This window comes from Myotis brandtii, unplaced genomic scaffold (genome assembly GCF_000412655.1).
Source record: "Myotis brandtii unplaced genomic scaffold, ASM41265v1 scaffold540, whole genome shotgun sequence".
NCBI classification, from domain to species: Eukaryota; Metazoa; Chordata; class Mammalia; order Chiroptera; family Vespertilionidae; genus Myotis; species Myotis brandtii.
Genome location: NW_005369990.1, coordinates 2,217,744 through 2,237,828, shown reverse-complemented (window position 1 = coordinate 2,237,828; position 20,085 = coordinate 2,217,744). Strand labels below are relative to the sequence as shown.

The window sequence follows — 20,085 nt, the reverse complement described above, 5'->3', positions numbered from 1 at the left end:
GAATTAAACTTGAGAGGGATAGAAGCAACAGAGATAATTGCAAAATAAAGTCTGGCTCTAACTGTGGAAGGGAAATAGAGCCAGAACATCTTAGAAAACAAGCCACAATACCTTTTAATACTACATAAAGTGACAGAAGAGGGAGCACTATAAACTTAGAAAATCTATTTGAAACAAGCCTCCTTTAAAGGTTTAATAAAACCAGCCCTAGCTGGTTTGGCTCAGTGGATAGAGCATCGGCCTGTGACTGAAGGGTCCGGATTCAATTCTGGTTAAGAGCGCATGCCTGGGTTGTAGGCTCAATCCCCAGTAGGGGGTGTGCAGGAGGCAGCCAATCAATAACTCTCTCTCATCATTGACATTTCTATCTCTCTCTCCCTCTTCTTTCCTCTCTGAAATCAATAAAAATATTTATTACAAAGTTTAATAAAATCAAATTTACATTAAAAATAAGTAACAAACAAAAAAGTATCAAAATCAAATCCATAAACTTTGCTATTTAAAAAATAAAAGAAACAGAGCAGAATAATATCCCTACAGAAATAAAAGCACACTTGAAAGACATGCTCAAAGACAAATCAAAACTATAACATGCTATTTCAAAATTAGCTAAGAGATATTAAGAAAAAAATACAATATATGGAAAAATAGCATGCCAGAATTAGAAAAACTCAGAAGTAATGTAATAGAACTCAAAGAAGAATTACTAATAAAGGGAAAAAAAATTTTTTTTAATGAAGATTGCAAATAAATATAATATGTAATGCCTTTAAATGGAGAGTAAAACAAAGAAAAATTAATTCATAAAAATGATGAAAAATAAAATAGAAGTCAAGAGAAAATGGCAAATATTAAAGATAGGCAAAGAAAATCCAACATATGGATAATGGGAATCCCTGAAAGATGGAGAAAAAAACAAATACTAAAATCTTTCCTGAAATAAAAAAATAGAAGTATTTAAAATTACATATTGAAAGAGCATATTGTGTGCCTGAGAAATATATCAAAAATGGCCATGCCATTTATGAAGTTATTGTCTCTGTTTTATAATAAATTTTCTCTATTCTGATTATTGGTATGGTTTCTGTCTTCTAATTAAACACTGATACAGAAATTGGTTCCAAGAAGTGGTTCCAGGAAACAGACCCTCAAAATCTCAAAGATTGGATTTCAGGATTGCTTCATTCATATCCTTGGTCTAGAACAAACTGCTGAACACTTTGCCAATGTAAATGGAATGCTAGGTAATCCATGGCATGCAGTGGCATTCACAATTAATGAAATTATCATCTGTGATTGATTATGATGATGTATCTATAGAAGCACTAAGACATATTCTAGAAAAATTACCAAGCTTTAATGAAAAAATATCTTTCAGGCATCTAGGCAAAGAGCACACATGACTTACAAGGGAAAAATTGTATTATCATTAGATTTTTCAACAGTAACATTTTATGCCAGAAGAAAATGGAGTAACATAAATATGATGCTCAGAGGAAGAAAATTTGAACCAAGTATTTTAAAAACAGCAAAACTGACACACAAATATAAAAGTTGCAGACAAACTTATTTACATAAAAGAATTCAAGGAATATTTTTCCCATGAGCTCTTCCTAAGAAATCTGACAAATATGATAGCCACTAGCCACTTGTAGCTATTAAATTGTAATAATTAAATTAAATTATGTTAAGTTCTTCAATGAAACTAGCTACATTTCAAGTGCTCAAGAAGTTTATGTGGCTAATGGCTACTATACTAGATAATGCATTTATACAACATTTTCATTATCACAGAAAATTCTACCAGGTAGCACTATCTTGGCCAGTGAGCCTCAGACAACAAAAATAACTAGAGAAACATTGACATTGAAACTGATAGTGGGATTTAAATATATACTTAATTGAATAGCTAAGACTAAATGAGGTTTTGGAATAAGAGCTTATAGTATACTAGAGGCCCGATGCACGAAAATTCGTGCAAGAGTAGGCCTTCCTTCCCCTGACTGCCGGCACGGGCTTCCCTCTGGCACCCGGGACCTGGGCTTTGCTCCAGCCACTTCCAGCAGGCACCTGGGACCTCAGCTGCTTCCCTCCAGCCCCGGCTTCATCTGGAAGGATGTCCGGAATGACGCCCGGAAGGACGTTTGGTCTAATTAGCCTATTACCCTTTTATTATTAAAGATAATAGCTGTATAATTTGAAAATCTGGATTTAGTAAACCCATAAAATGGGGGAGATGGAAATAGCATATGCACAGTAGAAATATTTTAAAATTATATTCTCATAATCATAATTGACAGTGGTAGTATTAGTTATTGTGATTCTGAGACTGTTATATGTGTAATGTGGGACAAAACAAATGAATAATTATGGGATATTCTACTTCTATCATGTCCTTGAGAACCAAGGTTCTCAGTGTGGAAGAAAGGAGACACAAATGTAAAATAGAAGAAATTAAGTAAAAAATCTTATAGCCTAAACTTAAATGGAAAAATACCAGTAAGAGCGAGAGCCCATTAGTGACCCAGAAATATGAGCATCCCCAATACCCAGATTGTGGTTTTGAAATACCATTTTTCATTAAATAAACCAGGAATTTTGGGAGAAATGACTGGTTCCAGGTCTGGGGAATAATATGCACAAGATGTAACTGGAACATCTTGACATACCAGATAGCAAGGAAGCTATTAAAGACCACTGGCATCATGTCAAAAAGAGTCAGGAGCAAACTTGAAGAGGCTCGGACTAGCCAAGGAGGGACAATTTCAGCTTCAATAAAAATTGCAATAAATTGAAATACATCAATTAAGTTTAAATTTATGAGTTTATAATAATAGTAAAAAAGAAAAAATCTAATTGGTCACCTTCTGAGGATGAAAAGGAACTCAATTCACTTCCTTGAGAACTGGATAAACAAAAGGAAAGAATCAAGCATTTATCTTGCCTATTCTTCCTCAGCTGGCTAACCAAATAATAGACAAGGGGAATTGTCCCTTTATAAAATTGTTCCAGCTTATATGAAAACAAAATGATAGAATATCACAGTTTGAAACCTCTGATAAATAAATGGGTTTAGGCCTTGAGCATCACCAGCTGTTGAAATCATAAAAAGAGTGAAAATCATATAGGCATTATGTGTCTTCTAATGAAAGAACATAACATCACTCACAGTATTTCCAAAGGGATTGCGTTTGAGTCCAATCAAGCCTCTGGATCCAGCTGCCAATCTGCAGGGTATACAAAGGGAAAGAAGCACATGGAATTGCTCCATGAGTATCCAATAAAAATATCCAGACTTTGGGAAACTCTACAGTCCAAATGGGCTACAATAAATGATAAAAATAAAAAGGGAAATGGGGATTAAAAGCAACTTAAAAACATAATGGGCATGATTAAACTGTAATATTTAAGGATATACACTTAAGTAATAAAGGCATAAAATTTCAAGGAAGTGGGAGTCCGAATAGCTATTACTTTTGAAGGGAGGAAGCGGGCTGTGATTAGGATGAGGCAGGTGTAGAGGCTTCTGGGGTAACTAGAAAAGTTCTATTTTTTGATCCATGTGTTGCTTACAAGGATGTGCACCTTAAATTAATTCACCAAGCTATTAAACAATGAATGAAAGATGCTGGGGTGATGATTTTTATCATTGCCCTATTTAATTCACCACTGTAGCCATTGCACATTTTAGAGAAAGACAATAGATTCTCTTAAATTCAGTCTTGTAGTTGCACTTCAATTGCAATTGCTTTTTCAGATACAGTGTCTTTGTCAGAGCAAATCAACATAGACGCTGCCCTTGGTATGGAGGTATTGATCTGATAAATGCTTTGTTCTCTATTCCTTTAAGCACAGAATACCAGAGGAGTTTGCTTTCATCTGACAGGTAAGCACTTCACCTGTACTGTTTTACCCCAGGGCTACAGCAGCCCTGGCTCTTTGCCAAAAAATAGTCAACAGGACATTGATCACTTCACCATCCCACAGGACACCATGGTAGTTCAGTACACTGATGATATTGTATCCTTAAGACATAGTAAATAAAAAGCAACTGCAATCCTAGACTCCTTGATAAAACATGTGTGCATGAAAGGGTGTGAGATAAACCTCATAAAAATCCAGGGTTCTTCCATCTCAGCACAGAGATGCTTAGAAGAATTCTCAGGATTTTAGAGACAACTCATATCCCATATGGGTCAGCTGCTGGACAAATCTTATCTAATAAAAGGGAAACATGCAAATTGACCTCTGCTACACTCACAAGCCATGCCCACAAGCCACGCCCAGCAGCCAATCAGAGCGACTATATGCAAATTAATCCAACCAAGATGGTGGCCAGCAAACACGGAGCTGGAGCAAGCAGGAGGCTTGGTTGCCTCGGTGATGGAGGAAGCCAAGCTTCCCACCTGCCCTGGCCGGCTGTGTCCTCAGCTCAAGGCAACAAAGTTTCAATTATAGAAGATAAATAAATCCCAGATACCTCTTCCAGCCAGCCTCCACTGAGAGCTTGGGTGGCTGGGGGCCATGGCCAGCCTGCAAACAGCCATCAGCCCCTCACCCAGGCTGGCCAGGTACCCCAGAGGGACCCCCACCCTGATCTGGGACATCCTTCAGGGCAAACCAGCCAGCCCCCACCCATGCACCAGGCCTCTATCCTATATAATAAAAGGATAATATGCAAATTGACCCTAACAGCAGAACGACTAGGAATGACTGGTCACTATGACACACACTGACCATCAGGGGGCAGACGCTCAATGCAGAAGCTGCCCCCTGGTGGTCAGTGCGCTCCCACAGGGGGAGCTCTGCTCAGCCACAAGCCAGGCTGATGGCTTCCAGTACAGCGCTGGTGGTGGGAGCCTCTCCAGCCTCCTCAGCAGCGCTAAGGATGTCCAACTGCAGCTTAGGCCTGCTCCCTACTGACAAGTGGACATGCCCTGAGGGCTCCCAGGCTGCCAGAGGGATGTCTGACTGCCAGCTTAGGCCCAATCCCCCAGGGAGCGGGCCTAAGCCAGCAGGTGGACATCCCCTGAGGGGTCTCAGATTGCGAGAGGGCACAGGCCAGGCTGAGGGACCCCCCTGAGGGGACAAATTTTTGTGCACCTGGCCTCTAGTCCTATCTAATAAAGAGGAAATATGCAAATTGACCATCATGTCATAACAAGATGGCAGCCCCCACAGCAGAGGTGGGGATCTTGTTACACAAGATAGCAGTGCCCACAGTGGGGGTGGGGCCGGCTGCTACACACACCTACCATGGGAGTCCCCTCATTTCAAACTTCCGGACTATCTTCATTAATGAATACAAATATATGTGATGAATTATCCAAGCAACAACAGGCACTGGTTTTGATAAATTCTCTGAATGATGAACAGTTGGCAGCCTTTCAGACTATAACTTCAGCCATCAAAGATCAAACTGTACACCCCAAATGCTTTTTCTTGGATGGTCCAGATGGTAGTGGAAAAACATATCTTTATAAAGTTTTAATACATTATATTAGAGGTCATGGTGGTACTGTTTTACCCACAGCGTCTACAGGAATTGCTGCAAATTTACTTCTTGGTGAAAGAACCTTTCATTCCCAATATAAATTACCAATCCCATTAAGTGAAACTTCAATTTCTAGACTCGATATAAAGAGCAAAGTTGCTAAAATCATTAAGGCCAAACTTCTTATTATTGATGAATGCACCATGGCATCCAGTCATGCTATAAACGCCATAGACAGATTACTAAGAGAAATTATGAATTTGAATGTTGCATTTGGTGGGAAAGTTCTCCTTCCCAGAGGGGATTTTCGACAATGTCTAAGTGTTGTGCCACATGCTATGTGATAGGCCATAGTGCAAATGAGTTTAAAGTACTATAATGTTTGGGGATGTTTCAGAAAGTTGTCTCTTACAACAAATATGAGATCAGAGGATTCTGCTATAGTGAATGGTTAGTAAAACTTGGAGGTGGCAAACTTGATATCAAGGAAGTATTTAATTTCTTCCTTGATCTCATTAGTAAAATATGCATCCTCATATATAAAAAGCCAGAGGCCATCATGACCTAAATGACTGGATGGACAACCAAACAGCAGGTTGCTGGCGGGAGGGAGCTCCCATCCAGCCCTGGCATGGGCACGGCGGCAGCAGGAGGGAGCTCTCAGCCCCGGCTGGGGTGCGGCAGAACTCTGGGTCTCGCACAATAGGGGGCATTGCCAGCCTTCAAACCAGACCCTGACAGGAGGGAGGAGAGAGCCCCATTCCTCATGGAATTTGCCGTTGGACAGCTTGCTGTCAGCAGCCTTCCAGCCAGGAATCCCATTCCCCTGAACCCCGGACCCTGATCTGATACTGGCCTCCCATTTAAATTGATTTGAAGACAGTTTCCCGTGATGCCAGCATTTGCGATGACTATTAATAAATCACAAGGACAAACTCTAGATAGAGTAGGAATATTCCTACCTGAACCCGTTTTTGGACATGGTCAATGATATGTCGCTTTCTCTCAAGTTTAAAGAGTTTGTGACATTAAAATTAAAGTTGTAAATACTTCATCACAAGGGAAATTAGTCAAGCACTCTGAAAGTGTTTTCACTCTTAATGTGGTATACAGGGAGATATTAGAATAAGTTTAATCACTTTATCAGTCATTGTTTGCATCAATGTTATTTTTATATCATGTTTTTGTTGTTTTCATATCATGTTTTTGTTGTTATTATATCATGTCTTTGTTGTTATAACATTTTGTTATTGTTTATTAATAAATTCACATATTGTTTTCAAATACATTTTACTCATTTCCTTTCATCTCTGACACTTCTATTATAGAGAAAGGGCAAATAGCAATATTAAAATATTTCCTCTAATTAATTCCCTTTTAATGTGCATGAATTTCGTGCACTGGGCCACTAGTTTACCAAATAGCCCCTAAGGACTGTCAACTTTAATTAGGTCCCAGAGCAAGCGCCAAGTCTCCAGCAAGTCCAGGAGGCAGAACAAGCAGCTTGGACATAGGACCTAGCAGAATCATGGTGCTCAAAATGTATATGACTCTTGGATATTGGGCAGACAGCTCCTATAGCAGAGCCAAAATATAAGACCCTAGGGTTTGGAGCAATGCCATGCACTCTTCTACAAATACACAGTCTCTTTTTGAGAAACATCTCCTGGCTGATAGAAACTGAATATATGGCCATGGAACACCAAGGGACCATGTGACCTAAGCTGCCCATTAGCAACTGTATGTTATCTAATCCATCAAGTCATAGTATTTGACATGCACAGCAACACTCCAAAATCAAGTGGAAGTTTAAACATGAGATTTTACTTAAGCAGGTGGTAAAGGTATTGTGGTAAGCTGCATTGGCACGTCACTCACACTCCCAGTGCACTTACGTGCGTAAGAAGTACTGCCATCTTTTCTTCAACTCATCCTAACACCTTGTGGGGAGTTCCTTATGAAAAGTGATGTGAGAAAGCAGAAAAACTTGCAGGAATACACACCAGCTAAAAGTGGACTGCAGAGCAGTATGCCCTACCGAAGAGGGACTCTGAAAGACAGTAAGGAAAGGTCATTCTTTCAGCAGGCAGAACCTCAAGTACTACATATGATTGTCCCTTTGCCTGGAAGGAAACAAGAGAAGTACATAGCTACACTAACTTGTGAGTCATGCTCAATGGCTTAGCTAGAGGGTCACAGACAGGAGGAATGAGATTGAAGAAGGATTGGTAATAAGGATGAATTGGAGAGAGTTGTAAGGACCTATGTAATACTTTCAACAATAAAGCTAAAAAGAAGAAATAATTTATTTGGGAATGTAAAAGAAAGTAACTAATAATAAAATAGGACAAGTACAACAATATACTTTAATAAAAGTTATGTGAATGTCATCTCTCTTTTAAAATATCTTATTGAACTCACCTCTTCATTTAAAGGAAGCAATTTATGGCTCCTCTTTGGCATCTCCAAATACCCAGCATAACTACTCTTGCACTTTGGAGCCATCCATAAGTAAAGTAAAGATGACTTGAATACAAGCACTTGCAATGCTGAAATAGTCCATCTGATAACCAAAATGGCTACTCGGTGTTTAATGGGCAGGTAGCTGATACGCTGGACAAGGGGATGATTCACATCTGGTAGGAAAAAGCAGAATGGCGTGAGATTTCACCATGCCACTCAGAATGGTGCACAGTTAAAAATTTGTGACTTCTTTCTAGAATTTTCCATTTAATATTTTTGGACCACAGTTGACTGAGGGTAAGTGAAAGCATAAAAAGCAAAACTGTGGGTACAGAGGGACTACAGTATCTCTTTGTTTCAAACATGGAAAAAAGGAGCGTAAGGGCACTGATAATTCTTTGAATAAACCTCACCCTGAAGCCATGAAATACAAGAAAAACAGTTTGTTTTCTTTAGAAGAGATTGAAGCAGAGGAAGGAGGCAGCAAGTACTGTGTTAACCATAATCTTGAACATTGTTAGGTTCTGTACTTTGGAAGGTGCAGGGGTTGGCAAACGTCTTCTGTAAAAGAACAGACAGTAAATATTCTCAGCTTTGCCCCTATGCAGTGTCTGTCACAACTACTCGAGTCTGCTTTGTAGCACAAAAGCAGCACACATACCATGCAAAGGAGCATGGCTGTGTTCCAATAAAGCTTTATTTATGGACACTGATATTTGAATTTATTATATTTTTCAGGTGTCATGAAATATTATTCTTCCTTTCATTTTTTTCTCAACCCTTTAAAAATGGAAAAACCATTCTCAGTTCATGGGCCACAGTAAACCAGGTGACAGGCTGGGTTTGGCCCACAGGCTGTAGTTTGCTGACTCCTAATCTAATTGATCATAATTTTTTCCTATGCATATATATCTATCATAAAATGTACTTTATAAATTAGGCTCAGTAAGAGATTAACAATAATAACTGATAATAGGCCTGGGGTGGGGGACTGGTGCAGGCTAGAATGGGTCTGTGGGAGCGCACTGACCACCAGGGGGCAGCTCCTGCGTTGAGCATCTGCCCCCTGGTTGTCAGTGTGCATCATAGCAACTGGTTGACTGGTCATTCCGGTCATTCTGGTCATTTGGTCGCTTAGGCTTTTATATATATAGATGTTATTACAGGCGAGAAGAGCCTGGTTCCTATTGGAGTGATAGGGACTATTTCCTTAATTACTGTACATAGATAATAGCATTTATTCTGCCACCTCCCATGGTATTCAATCAGGCAAATTTCAATGAAAGAAAAAAAGTTGATTTGCCAAAAATCAGACATTTGTTAAGTGAAAAAAACATACATATGGCAGCATAAGTATCAACAGTCAGTCACATTTTATTCTTTGAAGGCTCTCAGAGAGCACTTCTTATTCGAAGTTCTATGTAAAGATTATGAAAGATTATGAGACTAGCATCCTCCTGATGGAGGGAAACAGAAAGGCAAGTGGGCCTTTGTTTTTAATCCTCACCAGAGGATATTTTCCATTGATTTTTTTTTTTTAAGAGAGAGTGGAAGGAGGGGGTAGGGGAGAGAGAGAAACATCAATATGAGAGAAACACATTGATTGATTGCCTCCCACACTCGCCCCAACTGGGCTGGGGATGGAACCTGCACCCCAGGTACATGCCCTGAACTGGGAATAGAACCTTTGACCCTTACGGTAAGCAGACTGATGCTTTAACTAGAGCCAGGGTGTAAGTGGGCTATTTTTGAAATCACAACTTTTAATCTAATTGCAATTTCTAAAGTAAACCTAAGGTACTGCAGAGAACAAGAATCTAATCTAATCTAATCTAATCTAATCTAAGTTTGGCAGCATTGTGATTTCAAACTGCTAAACCACGTGGTATCCTCGCTCTCCCTTTTGTGGGCTTGCAGATTTGCCCTCACCAAGGATCTTTCTCTGTGTCTTGGTTATGTCCTGCAGCACTCATGATGGATGAATTATTGTCAAGGACAAACCAAGGCTCTTACTTTTTACCAAAACAACTTTTCATGGGACACAAAATTTTTTCCAGGGGAGAAATGCAAGTTTAGCATTATGCATTTCTGTTAATGAGTTAATGAGGATGATCTAATACAAAGGATGTTTAAAATAAGAACAAACTCAGAGAAGCAACTGCAAGTGGTAGGCTTGAATTAAGGGTAAATATATGCAAATTTTCCTGGCCTTAAAACTGTCTTCTGAGGAAAATGCCAGTGTTACTGATTGTTTTCCGGAAGTTAAATGTCAGTCACCCAATTGTTTTGCCTTTTACGGAGATCACTAGAAGAAAATACTTCTAATCCAACCCAAAGTGTCACTTCTAAAGAAAAATTATGTGCATGTGCCCGTGATGACCACAAAGCATGGAAGTATTTGGTTTTGTTTATTCTTATAGCTTTTCTAAACTGTTAAGACAATTTCTTGATCTCGCTCCCCACACCTTCAACAACCTTCCTCCTCTATGGATCTTTATAATCTCATCTACAATAAAGACCAGGAATTCTCACTGAGTCCATTTCAACAGAAAGACTTACAACTTGAGGTACTTCTCTGTAATGAGATGTACATCCTCCTGATTCTAGTACGTTAAAGCATCTCAGGACTTAGTTTCTAAGTCTCATAAATACTGTAGTCTAATAAATGGTGGTCCATCTTTGGTCCCAAGAAGCAGGATAAAGGACACATAAAAAGCAAAAACAAGAGATCTATCTAATGGAAATAGGAAAAAAATATATTATTTCTTAAATCTTAGTGGTCGGTAATATCTGATGTTTTGTCTGTTTTATTTTTATTTTATTTGGAATGCTTCATGATTTCTAAAATTGTACTTCTAAGGGGAAAAAAAAAAGCTAAAGAAGTTACCAGGTGCTCAAATTCTAAATGAAGAAATGAGAAGGAAGAGGAAAATTTGCACAGAGTTTTTCTTTTTCAGGGGCAGTAAGTTGAAGAAAACTGAACTGCCGTTGCACTGGAGGGACAGTGATCTAGGGGGTCCCTGGGAGCAATATTCCTATTCCACTGAGGAGGTGAGCCAAGATGCTTATAAGCTCTAGAGAACCTTTAACACAGGAAGCTATTTATCATAACAAGCTTGGTTGATACTGTTCCCATACTGAACCAATTAGGTTCGCCTATTTCGTCATACTTCATAACTTGGGATGATAGGTTTCCAAGTATGGTACAGTGTAGTAATTGAATTTTGATCAAACACACATGGCCCATAACCCAGTATGTGAAATTTTCTGAACAGTTCACAGCTTTTAAATATCCAGTCAACATGTTGCCAAAAGTACAGGATGTACTTGATGCAAGGGGGAGAGAAAGGGGAGGGCTGAGTCTTGGTAGAGCTGTAAAACAAATATTTTTGTTCTTGTTCTCTTCTTATTTTTCAAATAGCCGTTGAGAAAGGCCGTGGGATATCCTATCATAACTCAAGTCTTCCCCTTGCTTGCTTCATGTGCATAAACATCTTTGAGACTCATTTTGGATTACCATTTATTTGTTTGCATGAAATTATTTTCATGTCAGAGTCCTGTTACACGGAACCTGCTAGCATTTCTCATTGCAGCACCATCCAAGGAGAATTTTGTGCACTGGGCAAACACGTAAACCCTTTTGAACAAAGATACAATCCTTGCTTTCCTGTGCTCTACTGTGGATGGGAGACAGACCTAAAACAAATGAAAACGTCAATGTTTTCTAAATGACAACCCGTGATAACATGAAGGAAAAATAGCGCATCAGGGAGGACAATAAATGCGATCTGATTGATCCAGCAGAGATGGAGTGGAAAGGAGAATCAGGGAACACGTCTCCAAGAAAGTGCCATTGAAATTGATTCCTGAAAGATGAGAAGTGATCCAAGAGACTGAAGGAGTATTCCCAGGAGAAGCAAGCATGTGGATAATCCTTGAAGTAGGCAAGACTTTGGCAAGTTCAAGGACCTGAAGGCTAGTATATTCAGTGAGAAAGACGTGGAGACAGACCACCAAGGCCATGCAAAGGATTGTGCTAAGTGCAGCCACTGAAAGGTAGTAGGCCAGGGAGTGACAGGATGGGAGGCAGGCAAGACAAGAAGCAGAAAGACTAACTAGAAGGCCTTGGCAGTGGTCCAGGTGGGAAGCGATAGTGGCTTGGAATAGGGTAATGGCAGAGATGAAGAGCAGTGGACAAATCTGAGAGATATTTTAGAGAAAATGTGACATGACTTGGCGATAACTGGGCTTGGGAAGTGAGGGGAAGGGAGGTTCCAAGGACTTTTCCAGGTTTCTAGCTGGAACAACTTAATGAATAAAGTCTAATAAATAACTACTTGCTAGTATGACATTTAAGGCTACACCAAAGCCATAGGAGAACTACGCTCACCAGCTCCGTACCTACAGTGACACTCTGCTCTCATTGGACTTTGTAGTAGCAGATGCATTAACTCGGTGCAGGGGATTCAGAAATTTTCCACCTGCATCCGCATCCAGCTGTCCTTACCATAAGCAGAAGAATGTGCCTGAGCTATGAAAATCAGACTTTAATCTAAACTTACAATTTTTACCGGTATCTCTGCAGACACAGTCGTAGGTGTCTGGCAGTTGAATTAGGCGACCCTGAAAGAAAACAAATTGCCCCTTTTAAAATGTTTAAAAACCAAGCATGTTTCTTTACTCACTCAACAGATTTTCCTGAGTGTTTTTAGCGTGATGGGTATGAGGTAAACAAGATGTGTTCCTTGCCTTGGCAAAGAGTATATTCCATCAGGGGAGAAAAAGGCATAAAAAAATATGCATAACACAGCATCATGTGTTACATAGATCAAGCCACACAGTTCTATTTAACAGATGACAGTATTATTAATTCTACAGAGGGGACTAGCACCAGGGCATGGTGCTAGAAAAGACTTCAGAGGGGTTGCATCTGAGACAAGCTTTAAAAGACAAATAAGAGTTTGCTAAGCAGAGAAGAGGATGGGGAAAATGCCAGGAGGAGGAGGAAACAGCACAAGCCAGGGCATGAGGGCCCTCAGGAGCACTGGCTGCTCAGAGCTAAAGGCCTTGGGGGATACACGCAGGGGTCTGATTCCAGATTGGAAAAGTCATCCTTCCATTCTGAAGTCTGAAAAACGCTTCCAGTCTCACATGATTTACTACTAGTATTTGCTATCACTTGACCCAGTAGAGAGTTCTAACTTGTGTAGGCTCGACCCAACAGAGACCTGTTAATGTAATTCCTGCCTGAATATTGCCCGTGTTCATGTGAACTTCGATTTACCTATTGAGATGAGTGGTCCTCTCTCCCATGGCTCATAATCAGTCCCACAACTTGGCCAAGGCCACAGGACCCAGCTTTCAAGGTGCCTAGAGAGGTGTAGCAGTGGCCCAAGGGAATGCTTGGGTGAGCGGGAGAATGCAGACATTTCGTTTCTGTCTGGCAAACTGGTGCCATTTGTTGTAGAGCTGCCCTTGTACAACAGCGAATGACCACCACCCCCCCCAAAAAAGTGTGTGTGTGTGTGTGTGAGAGAGAGAGAGAGAGAGAGAGAGAGAGAGAGAGAGACCTTTACATTTTAATGGCTGTTCACAGTCCTTAGAGAGGGAGCTAGCAGCTTTGGCCTGGAGGCTGCTCCCCCACCTGTCTCCAGGCCCTGCAAGCGCAGCTGTGTGCAATGGAGACAGAGCCTCCAAGGTGTGTGGGGGGGGGGGGGGGGGGGGGGGTGTAACTATGGGAGTGCCTTTCTCACAGACTCACAGGGTCAGGACCTATGTAGCAACTGCAAAAAAATAGCAAAAGAGACATTAGTCAGGCTTCATGTTTTGCTCAACTACATGTTAGGTAAAAGATTTCAAGACCCAACTCCAGAGCCACTTTAGAAATGTTTTTTTCCGAAGGAGGAGACAGAGCACACGCGGAGCTGCGAGGGAAACGGGGACCCCGCACCCCGCACCCCGCACCCCGCAGGCGCACGGCGGGCTCTCCTGCCTCGGATGAAACGCACACAGGTCCCTGCTCTCTCCCGGATCTGCAGTCCCGCGCACAGAACACAGCACTTCCCGGGAGAGCGCCTCGAAACTTCGTGATCGGTTTTGCTCGGGGCTGAACAGCACGGGCATTTGTGAAGTTCAGCTCTTTAGAAAAGCCAGCAGAGGCGAGGTCTCCACAGACTCAGATCCAAGCGCGTCCAGGGTGGCCAGGGGGGGTCGCGCCCCAGAGGACGGGGACCGGCGCAGAGGGAAAGAAACGAGCCGGGCAAGAAGATGAAAACCACAGCGAGGAGGTATTTTCGGTATCATTTTAATTACAAAACAGCACGAATGCGGTCTGTGCCTGCGTGCTACCCAAACGCCGATTTGAATACCACGGAACGCGAGTTTGAAAATTTCCATTTTTGTAATTTGCTTTCCTTTGTTCAAGCCAAGACTTGAGAGAAACCTGGCAGCCTTTCTCTGAGTCTGGCACGATTTCCCCTCAGACGCACTCGGTGGGTTGGGATGTGGAGGGAGACCGCACAAGAGAGAAGGGGAAAGAGGGAAAGAGCGATGGGAGAGAGGCTGCCAGAGAGCAGAGAGCAGGCCCGCAGCCGCCTGCCAGGGCGTTTGGCTCCACCTGCAGGAATCCAAGGGCAAACCCATTAGGACCCTCCGCTTCCACGGACAGCAGGAGGGGCTGGGGGGCCCTCTGACCACCGCCTAGAGTTCCCCCGCCTGCAGGAATGGAGTGTAAGGACTTGGGACGCAGGGATCTCCATCACCAGATCAAAAGCAACTATCAGATTCAGCACAAGGATTTATACTTGGAGGAATCGATACAGCATGCCTCCTCCTGCAACCTATGGATTGATTTGAGGGCAAGGGCAGTGTCTGGTCCCCAGTGCGGGCTCGGCACCTAGCTGTGCTCAAGTGTTGAATGAATGAGTGGACAAGCAAATGAACCCGGCGCCCTGAATAATCAACTCTCAAACAAGAGACCGAATGTCATAAAAACAAACACCCTTTCGTTTTCCAGGGGTATTGACGAGTTGCGGGGCACTTTGTTAGTGGCCAGTTATTGCTTCAAGGACTGGGCACCATGGGGACGAGTCCAGTGTTCCACCTCCAACCTGAGTAGCAGTAAGAACTACTCACTTCATCTCATGCCCTTATTTTACAGACTAGAGGCCCAATGCACAAAATTCGTGTAAGGGGCTTGGCCCTCCCAGCCATGGCGGCTTGCCTCGGCCCTCGCCCTCGCAGGCCCAGCTTCATCCGGAAGGACGTCTGGAAGGTCGTTGGGCTGCCCGATCTAATTAGCATATTACCCTTTTATTATTATAGATGAGCAAACAGAGGCCTGGAGAGTTTTTACCCAGGTCAACTGGTTTGTTGATGATAGAACTGGTTTGGAGCTAAATGTCCCTGACCTTCTCTCTGGTGTTTGTTTTCTGCAGCAAGAGACTGATTCTGCCTTAAGGTAGAGCGACCTGCGTGGATACTCCCACTGATTGGCTGTCTCGGGAGGAAGTTGGCTTCCCCACCTACCTGTTGTCCTGTCCGGAAGCTTCTGTCCCAGCTTCCGCTCTGGGCCAAGGCAGCTGCTGGGGAGGCTCTACTCCAAAACTCACGTGCTGCCTGGAGCTGATGCCAACTGGTGGCTAACCTTGTGAATTCGTCTCCTAAAGCCGACAGGACAGAATCTTTAAGCTCACGGGGTTGGTAAGCCACAAACAGGCAGGTGCGTTGTTTTAACAACACAGGTGTCTTATATCCTATATCTAGCACATCTACTTATCCAAAGTGCTTAATAAGTAGTTCTTGAGTTTCCCAGTGATAGTTATAGATGGTATTTACCAAGTGGAAAAGAATTTTCGCTGTAGGCAGTTAGCACTCACTTTCCAAATAAAATTTTTTAAAAGGTGAAGATTTTACTTATAAATGGGATTCCATTTGCATTGCGTCAGATGAGTGTGATGCAGTGGAAGTTGGGGATCAGAAGATCCATGTTCTAGCCACAACCTGTCTATAAAATGGAAATAATACTGTCAAGGCCTTTGAAAGGAATAAAAATGAGTCATTCTTACAATAATAATCACACTATTCATAACAGCTTTGAACTATTATGAAGTGCTTACTACATTGCAGGCTCGCTGCTAACCACTTCAAATGCATTATCTAATTTATTCTCATAACAACCCCACGTGATTGCAGTTATTATCCCATTTTACAGAATGAGAGAAATGAAGCTCAGAGAGTTTAAGATCCTCACCTAAGGTGGTAGCTTACAGTGGGTCAGTGTTGGAACCCAACTCATATCTGACTGTGGACTCTTAAACTTTATATTACTCAACAATTACCTATTGGCTGATTCCATGCTGAAGGCATTCAAATCTCTACCTCTAGTTCTTTCTCCTGGGAACTCTATACTTTTATTTCTAATTACTGAAAGAATATCATTAATTGAATATTCCTCTCCTGTTTAAATTTAAAAAGGGCCTAAACCAAACTCCTTTCTTCTGTTCATAAGCTTTACTGAGAGCCATCCATGTTCAAACTTCCAAACTTGGTCTAGACAGTGCTCTCAGCAGGGGGTGATTCTGCTCTCCAGGGGACATTTGACAATGTCTGGAGATATTTTTGGTTGTCCCAACTGGGGGTAGGGTGGTGCTACTGGCAACTAATTAGTAGAGACCAGAGATGCTGCTAAACAGCCTACAATACACACACCATCCCACCACAACGGAGAATTATTCAGCCCCAAATGTCAATAGGGCTGAGGTTGAGAAACCCTGATTTAAGAATATGAAGATGAATGAGACAGAGATCACCAGTAATCACCTGCTATAGGAGATGTATGTATAAATTTGAAGCACAGTTTACAAAGATACCCATGTGGTGATCAAAGAAAGGGTTTTGAGGTCCTTAAAGAGCTATGGGGCTTACTATGGACTGCGGAAGGCTTGTTGGAGGAGGCGGCACTTAGGCACAAAGAAGAGATAAGATCTGGATTCTGGTAAAAAGACAAACAGTGCGCAGGGTGTGGGTGTGGGTGAGGAATGCTGGCTTATTTTAATTGGAGTGGAGGAGGTGTGAAGAGGATTAGTGGAGAAAAGGAGACTAGATCAAAGAGCCTTGAGTGCAAAGAAAAGGACTTTATACTTTATTTGTAAATAATGGGAAGCCATCTAACTTTTTTTTAAAGAAGAGCTTATTGGTTTTTAGAAAGAAAGGAAGGGAGAGGAAGCAAGAAAGAGAGAAACATTGATGTGAGAGTGTAACAGCATAACATCCATCAGCTGCCTCCTGCACGTCCCCCACTGCGGATGGAGCCTTCAACCTGGGCACGTGCCCTGACTGGGAATCGAACGAGCAGCCTTTTGGTGCAGGAGATGCTGTGCAACCAACTGAGCCAAACTGGTCAGGACAGACATCTAACATTTTCACAGCGGGGAGTGATGTGATCAAAATGTTCTGGGTAGATGAATCTAGCAGCTGAATGAAAATGAATTGCACAGAATAAAAAGCTAAAGACATAACACGACTGCCATAATTCTTACTATTTAAAAAGAATCACTTAGCTATTTTTATTATTATTAGTAACAACCAATAACTGAGTGATTATTGTGATACAAAACTAAACTCTCTCTATATATCCTTACTGAGTGCTCCCCACTGTCACAAGGATTTCCCCCTTTTATCGATAAAGGGACAGTCTTAGAGTGGCCAGAAAGTGGCCGAATCAGGATCTGGCTACCAAAGTCTGTACTCCTCACTGCTTTGGGTGCTGGGTACACGGCTAGGATTCTGAACCTCTTGACCAATCCAGATTGTTCTCCTTCCTAAGACAGGCAAGAGCATGAGGCAGCCGGACCCCTCTGAGAATGGGAAGGTCCAGGACAAAGAGCCTCAGGAAATCTGGTTCTCCTTGGCAGACAAGGCTGACTGTAGGAGAAAGGGAGTGTTTCTCTGGGCTAAATTTTTTTTGGGGGGCGAGGGGGGAGGGGAGCACACCTCACAGTAGATTCCCTAAATCTATTCAGAGTTAAATTGGTTCCTCCCTGGGGGATGGTAAATGAGAATAAAAAGGGGACACGGTCTGGGAAGTCTGAAGCAAAGATGGAGCTTCTTATGTCAGGCCTCCCCTGCCTGCTGAGGTAGCAGCAAGTAGAAGACAGGGAGTGGGGAACAGAAAGGCTGTGACTCAGAAATTCCTTGTTTACTTGGCTCCTGAACAGAGTGGTAACTGGATCCAGGTGTGTGCTCTGGTTTTGTTTGAGCCTTTTGGCCACAGCCAGGGAAGGAGAGGAAAGGCGCTGACCGTATCTATAGACAGAGTAGGTGGCTCTATCAGAATTGGTGGAGGCGCTGACAGAGGCGTGGCCCCAGCGGCTGCGGTGGGCCTCGGTGGGCCTACAACTAGAGTACCTTTGGTGCTGACCAGGGCACAGCTTTTGTCATGAAAGGAGATGCATTGTAAGGGGCTAGAGAAGGAAAGAACCAGCATGGTGGGCACCACCGAGTAGCCAAGGATCGGTAGGTGGGGTACATGCGAGCAGCTGCTTGCAAACATCCAGGACAGACTGAGAGGAAGTGAGGTGGTGGACATTCTCCCGGAGCAGGCAGGGGAAGAGTCCGCTGTGGATGGCGTTTGAAGGCATCCCTGCGGTCCAGTGTGACTCTTCATTGCAGGATAATCTTTAAACTGTTTTTGGAAAGTTTGGGATCTCCAATTTTAACGACAAAGGCCCCAAAAGTCCAGGGTTCCAGTTCTTCTTTCTAAAATCCCACCACTTTAAAGGAACAAAATTTTGCCACAATCTCTTAGATTTTGATATTCAAATAAGTAGAGTCTTTGTCGTTGTTGTTAGTCCTCACCTGAGAATATTTTTTCCCTTGCTCTTCAGAGAGAGTCAAAGGGAGGGAGGGAAAGAGAGAGAGAGAGAAACATCGATGTGAGAGAGACACATAGACTGGTTGCCCACTGCAAGTGCCGGACTGGGGGCAGGGAGAGAAACCACAGCCAAGGTACATACTCTTGACCAGGAACCGAACCTGAGACCCTTCACTGCCCAGGCCAATGCTCTAACCACTGAGCCACCGGCCAGGGCTTGAATGAGTAGACTTTCTTAAAAAAGGACTAGAGTTCCTCAAGGTCAGTGATTGGCTCTGTAACACCAAACTCAGGAGGTGCTCAGAGTAGCTGCTGAGTTTAACCCAGCACAAGCTTCTTCCAAAACATGCAGAGCATACTTGAAATGCATTAATATAATTTTTAAAGCCAAATTTTTATTTTCACCTAGTTAAAGAAAAAAAAAAAAGGCTAACCCCATGCATCAATATGCCTGTTTTCACAAAGCCTTTGCCCACAGTCTGTAAGTTGTCCTAATACTAAGACCAAAAGCCAAAAAGCAAATGTTTTTTCCTCGAGAAAATCTGGAAGAGGTAATTATACTAAAACATACTAACTCAGAAGGATCTGTTTCACTGCTTTTGCTTGTGGAAGTGGCATAATTAGCCAAACATTGTCCTGAGACAAGAATAAAAACCAGAAATCAAGGTTCTCTTTGCCATGGCCTCCCTATTTTGTTGCCCTACATGACGTATTCCTGATGGAAATGAGGCTGTAGACTACAAGCACATTTATCAGGGTTTGAGGGTCCCCAGACAGCGGAAAACATCCCTGGTCACTTCATACACACCCCACCCTTGGAACTAGTGTGCTTGAATCCGATCTGCTGACACTATATTACTTAACCTTGAAGTATTGGGTTGGCTGAAAGTCTTTATTGAGGACCTACTATGCAGACAGTGTAGAATTAGTAGTTCTAGAGTTAAGGAAAAAAAAGGCCAAAATAGGACCCGGAACCCCCAAATTTGGCTAGTTGAAGAAAATGCAGTAAATATACATGATTGAAAGACAATATTTGTTCCTCAGATACTTTCTGGGTGCCTACTGTGCGCTAGGCCTCATGATAGACCAGTGGTCGGCAAACCGCGGCTCGTGAGCCACATGCGGCTCTTTGGCCCCTTGAGTGTGGCTCTTCCACAAAATACCACGTGCGGGCACGCACATACAGTGCGATTGAAACTTCGTGGCCCATGCACAGAAGTCGGTTTTTGGCCTGGGCAAGTCTATTTTGAAGAAG

At 42.4% G+C, this 20,085-nt stretch overlaps 1 long non-coding RNA gene across 1 annotated transcript in view; it reads left to right on the top strand.

The window, feature by feature from the left end:
- The first annotated feature begins 13,830 nt into the window (after positions 1 to 13,830).
- LOC106728137 overlaps positions 13,831 to 20,085 on the top strand; it is a 15,139-nt gene continuing 8,884 nt past the window's right edge. Inside the window, exons 1-2 of the long non-coding RNA XR_001364394.1 lie at positions 13,831 to 14,244; positions 15,394 to 15,677. This is a non-coding gene — a long non-coding RNA (uncharacterized LOC106728137). The remainder of the gene's footprint in view (positions 14,245 to 15,393; positions 15,678 to 20,085) is intronic.